The 10,041-nt window shown below is 37.7% G+C and overlaps 1 non-coding gene across 1 annotated transcript; it reads left to right on the top strand.

Annotated features, from left to right (window-relative positions):
* Nucleotides 1–577: 577 nt before the first annotated feature.
* Nucleotides 578–684, top strand: LOC111723954. The gene has a single exon (XR_002772356.1). It is a non-coding gene; the product is annotated as a U6 spliceosomal RNA (small nuclear RNA).
* The last annotated feature ends 9,357 nt before the right edge of the window (nucleotides 685–10,041 follow it).

Here is a 10,041-nt window from a genome sequence, read left to right as displayed (position 1 = left end):
GATGAAAAAAATTCAACCCATTATTTAGGGAATGATTTTGGATGCACATGACAATTGGGAAAGGGTTAAGAAAGAGGGCAGTTATTTACTATGAGTAAAAATAGAACAAGATTCCTACAATCTACTTGTTTTCTATGGTGTCCTGAGCATTATCAAGATACTACTTGACAGGCAAGGAAAATAATCTGCCATGGACCTGTGCCTATTTGACATTTTATTTTATTCTGCCTATGTTATTGGCAAAACTTGAAGATGAGAAATCTTTCTAAAAAGAGCTATTCCCTGGGTACCTGACATTAGCAAACATAAAACTGATAGACTAGGATAAACCTTTAATCTGGGCCTCTCAGGATTTTCACAGGTATTTACCTGCCAAACGTGAGCTCATGATACTCAGTTGCAAATACACAGGAAAACAATCTAGCATGAATGTGTATTAGCAGATATAAAAAAACTCTTTAAAATTAGATAGTTGCCAGTAACTTAAGATATTAGAGCCAGTGGGCACAAACTATTACAATAATGTTTTAAATAATTAAAGGCACAGGGAACTTAAAACATAAGAAAATAATAAGCTGTGCTCATTTCAGCAGCACATATACTAAAATTGGAATGATACAGAGAAGATTAGCATGGCCCCTACACAAGGATGACATGAAAATTCATGAAGCATTCCATATTTTTTGACAACTGCAACCAAAAAAAAGCTGGGCGTTGTGGCAGGTGCCTATAGTCCCAGCTGCTTGGGAGGCTGAGGCAAGAGAATTGCTTGAGTTTGCTGTGAGCTGTGATGCCACAGCCCTCTACCAAGGGCGATAAAGTGAGACTCTGTCTCAAAAAAAAAAAAAAAAAGCTATTATAAAAACAATAAAAGGCAGATTTAAAAAGAACTAGCTAGAACATTCTCAAATGGACTATAATTGAATGCACTTGAGGTAAGAATTATTTTACTGGAAAGCAGATCTAAAAAAATTATCCAGAAACTAACATTGAGAGATAAAATGATGGGAAATATATAAAATATGTAAAAATACTTGTAGAATAGAATGGAAAGATAAATACATAAGAAAAAGTCTTAGTTCCTGAAGGAAAGAATAAAGAGAATAGAGGGAAGGCAATACTTGAAGAGATATGATTAAGAATTTTTCAGAATTAGTAGTAGACCTAGGTCCTCATGTTCAGGAAACACAACATATTAAATAGTAGATTAATTAGAAAAAATATAATAGACTTACTGAAAGGAAATTTTAGAACTCAAAAGCCAGAGAAGTAGTCTTCAAAATGATAAAAAAGAAACAATATATTTTTTGTAAGAACTGACAACAGACTTCAGTAACAAAAAGAATAATATTTTCAAAGTGCTGAGATAAAATTTTGTTTATTACATCTCACTCTTGAATAATAATTTGGTTGAACATAAAGTTTTTTACTGACATTTTAAATCTAGAAATTAGTAGTGAGATGCCAGAAAAAACGATGAACAAGTAAACTGTTCCATTACAAATAAATTAGTAAGCATGAGATAAATTTAAGTTAGAATTGATTCTATAAAATAACAGTTTAAATAATGGCATAATTTAAAAGAGGTAAAACGACAAAGAAAAATCAAAAGCTTTTTTTAAAAAATTATCTTATGTTGAATCATAACTTTGTACACTGATGCATTTATGGGGTTCAAGGTACCACTTCGATATACAATGTGAAATGTTTACATTGAACTAAGTAACACATCCATCACAATTATACTCATTTTTTAATAGTTTGACATGAACCATTTCATCATGCACATTAGGTAAGCTCTCCCCAAATACCCTCCCTCTTCCCATATGCCCCCTCCCCTCCCCTCTCTGTCCTTTTCCCTTCTACTTTCTGGACTATAGTTATGTTTTGCCATTTGTATGAGTATGTAGGTGGTTATATATTGATTTCATAGAAGTATTGAGTACATTGGATACTTTTTTCCCCATTCCTGAGATACTTTACTAAGAAGAATATGTTCCAGCTTCAAATATGCAAAACATAAAGGCAATGAATGGATCTAAAGTGTTCTAAGTTCTAGTATTGTTTTGAAGGAAAATAGAGGTATTGATACTTTAGATTTTGTTAAGGTAAACGTGCATATCAAAGCGTTTAACATAAAAGAATAGAAATTAAATGTGATGGCGAACTGAGAAGGTATTCTGGTGAAAGAGAATAGACAAGAGAATGAGATTTGTCACCATTTGAGAACTATGGGATAAATACCTAGAGATATGGGGAAATTGGGTGAAATACTTAAAGAGATATGATTAAGAATTTTTCAGAATTAGGAGTAGACTTAGGTCCTCATGTTCAGGAAACACAACATATTAAATATAGAAGGTTTATATGTAAGTATTTGTGTGTGTGTATTGTGTAAAAGTAGGGCTTACTAAGCAATACAATGATGGTTTAACATTAGAACCTCTTTTAATATAATTTAGCATGTTAATTAAAGAAGAATAATACATGAGGATGGACAATTAAGCTCACAAAGTCATCCTAGAAAGAGTGCTACATACCCCATTACTGAATATCACTGAAGTCACCAGATGGCCAAGGTGACCTTTGAATATCTCAAAGGTAACTGTAGTGATTGACATTCAGCGATGAGGTATTTTTTCCTAGCACAAGTTTGTAAACTTAATTGTCAGACCTCATATGACAACAGCTCTGATGGCCATTACAGAAAGAGTTCCAAAATTGCTTTGAAGGGTGGACTAGGAACTAGCATTGGTGCATAGCTTCCAAGGGGAAGGGATGTGACTTTAGGCCTAGCAGGTCTGACACTGCTTTAGGAGGGCTGACAGATGAGGTCTAACTGCTGGCACTACTTCTTGCATGTGGGTGTATAAGTTTTTCAGTCCTGAAAGATGACCTTGGAGATACTGGGATCTACTTATTCACTATTTCAATAGGAGTCTTGGGGGTAACCTACAAGAGGAAGATTAGTAGGTTGGACTATAGCTTCCATTGTTGTAGGTGGTCTTAGGGCCACAAAGGATGCTCATTAATACTCTTCGGTACTCACTGATCCCTGCTCTATTATTATGTGTTCTAAATCCTTCTCTCTCCTAGCTAGCACCTCTGCTAGTCTTAGTATTCTACCTACAGGATGACCCAGATCCTCATTATCGAGAGGTCCAAGACCCTGATCACTTGTCCTTGATCCTCATTACTGAGAGGTCTAAGATCCTGATCACTTGTACCTTTTTCAGATCAGCATTGCTACAATTGTCCATGTACCATCAAAATTGGGCAAGAAATTACCAAGAGATACCTAAATTCACCATTAGGATGCTAAACATGCTCTTCTCAGTCTACACTGAGTAACAATAACTCTGTCTTCTCTTGATAGGCACCTCAGTACCCTTGCCACTCCAAACACGCTACTCATTGTGATTATTGCATGCCTTTGGTTTTTAACAGTTAAATGCTACCATCTATTATTTTAGGGTCCCTGTCTTCCCATTGCTGTCAATTAGCCCAGTTCTGTTTTGGCCTCTCCTGCAGTCATCCCTGGCTTACAGAGGGGAACAATCACAGAACTTAGGGAGGCTAATGCCCCTCCAACCAGCACATTCTTGATTGCTTTGGGCCCTCCTACGAGGCACAGTCATCCTATGGATTTTTCATCTTAGATAGTATGTCCACTCTTGTATGCCCACATCTTTTAATCTACTTTCTACATTGGCAATTCAGGCATTTATGCTTTCACTTGGGGTGGGCTAGGGCCAAGCAAACTTTTTCTCTAAAGGACCAGGTAGTAAATATTGTGGGCTTCAGATAGCTGTGTTTATCTATTTTGTTTTTTACAACCCTTTAAAAATGTTAAGAGCATTCTTAGCTTATAAGTTGTACAAAAATAAGCCACAGAGCAGATTTGGCTAACAGACTGCAGTTTGTGAATGTCTGGGCCATTACTTTTTCATGCTCTGGGAGCCACCCCAGCGGTGTTTGTACAACCTCCCAGGGTCCCAAACAGGATCTGTGTTAAATCCTATGTCAAATCTTGTGTCTTGCCAGGGTGCCCCTAAATCAATAAACCCTTCCTTCTTCAACTTTATATTCTGCCTCCTTTGAGCCAGCATCCTCAGAATCCAGTCCAGTGCATATTCTCCTGGCTCTTGCTAGCATGTGTTTGCTAGGTCCTGTAGCTCTGTTGTGCCATTTCCTCTTTTCTTCTTTATCAAGTTTGGTATGTCCCTGGCTGAGGTATTTTGTGACTTCTTCATTGTCTTAGTTGCCAAGAGAGGAGATAGAAGCATATCTCAAGGGGAAAAGCACGTCATCCTATAGCAGGGGAGGCCTCTTCCCTATATGCAGGGAACAGAGAGAGAAGTAGACCTAATGGGCGGGAGACTTCTGCAAGACCTGAGGGTTCAAAGGCATAGGGAATTTAAGGGTTTCAGGTCCATTACCTCAGATGTCTATATCCTTGTGACAGGATTCATTCTTTCCAACAAAGGTCCTGAACTTATGTAGGTGACCTGTGTAAGTTGAAAGCTGGATCTCTGAAGTATTGCTGTTCTTATGGTTAAGCCGTGTGCCTGGTCTTCAGCATTTCTTCCTTACTCCTTCCTCAGGTTTCAAGATCTGAGAGCCATTTTATGAGATACCATGAAGATCCTTTGGTTTCAATTTAATTGTTAATTGCCAATTAATTTCTATTAGCCTTTCGATATCATTTGCACAGGATTGATAAATCTTAGCTACAGCCACCCCATTTCTCCATATCTCTAGGTATTTGTCCCATAGTTCTCAAATGCTGACAAATCCCATTCTCTTGTCTATTCTCTTTCACCAGAATACATTCTCAGTTCACCACTGGCATGGTAAAAGTTTTAACCATTTCACCACTGCCTTATGCCAGTAATAGGTTCCCATTTCCAGTCAGGCAGAGAAGGATTTATCTTAGCACCTGCTTTCCTAGACTGTCTCAGGTTGAGTTCTCTAAGGAACAGATTCTGAGATATCGATCACTGTGTTGGAAGTTTATTAGAGCATGTTCTTGAGGTTGACATTTGTGGACCAGATTGGAAAGCACAGCAACGGCTAGAGGAGAAATTGGGCTGAAATGTAATCTCAGTGAAGACCTCACCAGGGGAGCTCTAGAACTGGGATGGCCCTTCAGAGTTGTCCAGACTTGGTGTGAAGGGGCTGAGTCTTTATTCCCTGAGAATCAGTGTTTGTGTGTGGGATTCCCCAGGAAAGTGATGTGAGCTTAGGTTGGGCCCTAATGAGGGCCAATAGGTAAGTTCTGCCTGCCAATAACATATCCCACTGCTAGGCAAATTAGTCCTTCAGTCTTAAGGGGCTATCTAGGTGGTACATCACAGCATTCAGTACTAAGATCTCTATTCACTGGCCACAAAGTTATAAACTCCTTCAAGTTAGAAAATAGGATTTAAGTAATAATGCATTTAGCAAAAGTAACAAAGCATAAGGTTTCTAGGAATGAATCCAAAAAATGTTCAAGATATTTTAAGAAAAAATTATAATTTAAAACTTTATTGAGAGACATTAAAGTAGATCTAAATAGACAGATATTGAATGTTTAGGGATGGCAAGATACAATATTTTAAAGATGCTAATACTCTGTAAATTAATATAAAATCAAAATTTCAATAATTTTTAAAAATTTGACAATTTTATTTTAAAATTTATATGGAAAAATGAAGAACTAAGAATAGCCCAAACATTTTAAAAGTAGAACAATGTAGGCAGACTTGCCCTCCTGAATGTCAAAATTTATTAAAAGCTAAAATAATCAAAACAGAAGAGTAATATCATAGAAATAGACTACAGCAATCAAATAGAGATCCCAGGATTTGACCCTTGTTTGAATAAATATTCAGTAAATGATAGTAGCATTGCAGATTAGTGGAGAATTGATAGTTTAAAAAATGGTTCAGAGACAATTGATTATTTCCATAGAAAAAGATAAAGTTATATCTGCCTCATCCTGTGTATAAAAATTTAGTTTCAAAGATATTTGATAAGCATAAGTTATAAAACTTTAAAATGTTTACAAAAATACATTCAGGAATATTTGTGTATATTTGAGGTAGGAAAATCTTTCTTAAATGAGACCTGAGAACCACAATTTGTAAAGGAAAATACTGATAACTTTGACTCCATTAAAAGTTTTGTATGACAAAAGCAACTTAAATAAATAAAGTACAATGACAAGTCCTACTGTGAGAGAAGATATTTGCCATATATGTAACTGACGGAGAAATAATACCTGGAATACTTAAAGAGCATCCAGAAAAAAAATGAAAGACAATAAAAATAGAGAAAGAATAAGAACAAGCAATTCACAGAAGGTGAAATGTGAGTAGCTAATCCACTTTTGAAAAGTTGCACAGTCTCTCAGTGATCAGGGAAAAGTTAATTAAAACCACAGTGAAATAATTTTTCTATATCCACCAGCTGTGTAGAAATGGAGACGTCTGCTAATTTCAAGTGTTGGTGAGGATTTGGGACAAGGAAATACTCATACTTAGCTGGTAGGAGCAGAAAATGGAACAACTACTATGGAAATCAGTTTGGTTTAAGATGAGCTCAATTTTTATTCCAGCAATTCTCTGCTCCTCTGGAGAAATGCTTTCACATGTGTGGATATATTCAGGGTAGCATCATTTTGTAAGGGACAGAAATTGGAGGCAGCTTTAGTTTCTATTCACTGTAGAATAGATAAGTTGAAGTATCTTCTTGCAAGGGCATTTCTACTGAAGTTATCATTATCTACATGTCTATATCATTAGCTACTTGTCTCAATATGAATGGACCATAAATGCAAAATCTTGAATCAAAAAAATTAAGTTGCTGAATAATACTATATTTTATTTATGAGCATATACATGTTTCAGGAAGATCATGAAAACATAATTGGAAATGATAAACACCAAATTAAAGACAGTAATTTATTCTACAGAGGGGAGTATGGAAAACAGAAGAAAGGCATTGGAGAATGATATACAGGGGCTTTCATCATATCTGTATTTTTTTCTCCTTAAAAAACCTGAAAGCTCTAAAAATATAAGACAAAATTTTAAGCTTTGACAAAACTGAGTGTTCAGCACATGGATGTTTGTTATCTTTCTATATTTTGGGTATGCTTGAACTATTTCAGAATTTAATAAAAGAGAAAAAAGGGATTTATACAAATGGGTGTCTAAAGAAAAGCTATTATTGTGATTTCATGAAAATGAAAGCCAAACAAAGCCTAGTTTTCCATACACCATGGCATTTAGGCTGATGAGCTCCCTCTCAGACTCCTCTACAAGGGCCCTGAAAGAGGATGGGTAGGTGAGCACATGTCAATCAAATGTTCTGAGGGTGAGCAGATGTGATATCTTCGTCTGTTTTCTCTAGGGACCTTGTGGGTAGTGTGGGGAAAAGAATGCTGGTTGGGGAGAAAGCTCAGTTCAGGAACCTCAGAGATCCACTGATGTGTGTAGCAGGACCTCTGTGTTTCTGCTTTCAGAGTCAGGCTTCGCTTAGCCACTCCTGCTCCACCCCACACACATCCCAGGGTCTTGGTGGGACTCTTGACACCTGCTCTGGGTTTCCTGCTCAAATAGCGATGAAGTTGTGGTCTTCCAGGTCCTTCTGGTAGGGAGAAAGCGTGGAGGCTACATGGTGGTAACCCCCCTTGTCTGTTCCACAAAGATGACAGGAAGGTTGGGGATGGGGCTTGGTGAGACAATCTTGCTGAGTTGGAGTTGGGAGGGACTTGCCAGACCATCGAGTTAAGCCTTCTTGTGACTCTGTTCAAACTTTTGATTGAAAACAGTAGGTAAAACAGGTGACTGTGAAACTGCTCTGGTCGAAGCAAATGGGGGTCCCAAAGATGGGTTCTTTATACCCTGCCTCCTCCAGGAGCCTCATCCCCGACTCTGACAGCACCTGATGTGGCTAGGAAGCACCTGGCCACAAACACTGGCTCATGTCCAAGCCCTTCATCTGACAGATGGGGCTCTGGACATGGGTGGGATGCAGATACTCGGTCCCCCACACCCTTCAATTGGTTTCTTGAATATATTAGCATTGAGCCAACATAAGTAGGCTATCTTGACTTTTTTCTCTTCTTTTGTTTATTTAGTCATTTTTTATAGTCTAGATTCTCAAAAAGATAGTTTTGAGTGTTTCTATATCAAGCCATGGTATTATCATAGTGCTTTGTTACAAGTTTTTATTTCACTGAGCTCTGGGTGAAGGAATTAGTTGATTCGTAAGTGTTATGATGATGGAGGGGAGAAGGGGGATGCAGACTAATTCCAAGTGAGGGAGACAGGGTTGGGAAGGGACAGGGAGAGGCCCAGTCTACTCTGCCTGCTCTGTCCCTGAGGTTTAGAGAATGATTTGGTTTATCAAGCTGCACTTTTTAAATGCCAACATCTTTCCTCCAGGTAAAACCCATCAATTACTTGCACCACAAAGTGAATATTAATCACATTTCTTGAGCACTTTCAATATGCCGGCTACTATGCTAAGTGCTTCACACACATTATCATATAGAATCCGCATAATAATGGTATGAGGTAAATATAACTACTATTTTATTTACAAAAGAATAAATGGAAGTTGATAGAGGATGCGTATTTCACCCAAAGGTACATAGCTAATAAATGGCAGTGTCAAACTTTGCATCCATGCTCTGATCAGCTATTCTATTTTGCAGTGGGCAATCTTATACCCAACTAATATCCAGTTAGAGAAGGCGTGTTTTATTGGATATGTGAGAAAATTTAACAATTAACAATTAGATAATTAAAGTTAACATGACAACACAAAATATGAAATATATAGAAATAATTCTTCAGGAATATATAGTATTTCTACATGGAAAACTTCTAATTATTATGGAAAATATAAAAAGACACATGTCTGTATATATTTCAAAATTGTTATTAATGATTTTTTGTATATTTATTTAGGTATTCCTTCTGTTATAACTCGAGTTATTGTATTTCTAGGGATATCAGTATATCACATAGCAAATTCAGTTCAGAAGGGTTGGGGTTCAGAATTATGGGGTTCAGAAGGATTGTAGCAAAGAGCTGGCCCACTGGGGGGCACACATATCTGATATTGGGTATGCAAGTACCTTCGGGCTTTCCTGTATATTCATAACAAGAGTAAACCAATAACACAATTTTGACAGTTTGTCTAGTTTGGGTTACCTTTTGGGTACATTTTTCACAACCTTCATCATGTCTTATACCTAAGATTAAAGAAGGAAAGTGAAAAAGTCCAAAGCAAAGGATTAGTAATCAGTCCCGTGCCCCTGCTGCTCCACCTCAAGCTTCTGCCGTGTCCAGGCCATTGCAGCTCCTGGTATGTGACTGTAGTATGTTTTTTTAGGGTAAGACCGTGGAGATGCTCTGGGTGTCGTTGGACCGTCCTCCCCATTGCTGTCTGGTTTTACATGTGAATGATGTATCCCAGCCGGGATGCCATTCACCTTCACTGCTGTTGTGGACAGGATCACCAAGTAGGGGCCTTTTCACCATGGTTTCAGTGGGCTCAGGCTCCAATCTTTAATCCACACCTGGTTACCTGGAGAGTGGGAATGGACTGAGGCTGATAAACCTATAGCTCTCTCTTAAGAACCAAGAACATTCCCAGAAGCTTTTCTTGCTGTCTTCAGGCCAGAATCAGGGATCACGTGACCATTTTTTCGAGAACAGCAGTCAGTCATCCAGGATCATCTTGTTAACTGAGGTCCTTCTCTCAGACACCATTTCTTTTTTTCAGTGAGAGAGAAGTGGAATACACATCACAGAGGCAACCACAATGCCCAGTGTAGAATTTTCCTGTACCAGATGGATACTATGATTCATTGACACATTCAAGAGACATGTATTAAATTTCTGCCATCTGCTCAGAACCAAGAGAGTCTAAAGAAAAGTTACACATGAATCTATTTTCCTATTAGGTGACAAAAATAACAAATTCTAGCTCATGCACCTCTGCCTTTCCCCCCCACCCCGACCCTTTGGTATGAGCACCTAA

The sequence above is a fragment of the Otolemur garnettii genome, unplaced genomic scaffold (genome assembly GCF_000181295.1).
Source record: "Otolemur garnettii isolate 467f Iridium unplaced genomic scaffold, OtoGar3 scaffold00017, whole genome shotgun sequence".
NCBI classification, from domain to species: Eukaryota; Metazoa; Chordata; class Mammalia; order Primates; family Galagidae; genus Otolemur; species Otolemur garnettii.
This window is presented reverse-complemented; position numbering and strand designations above follow the sequence as displayed.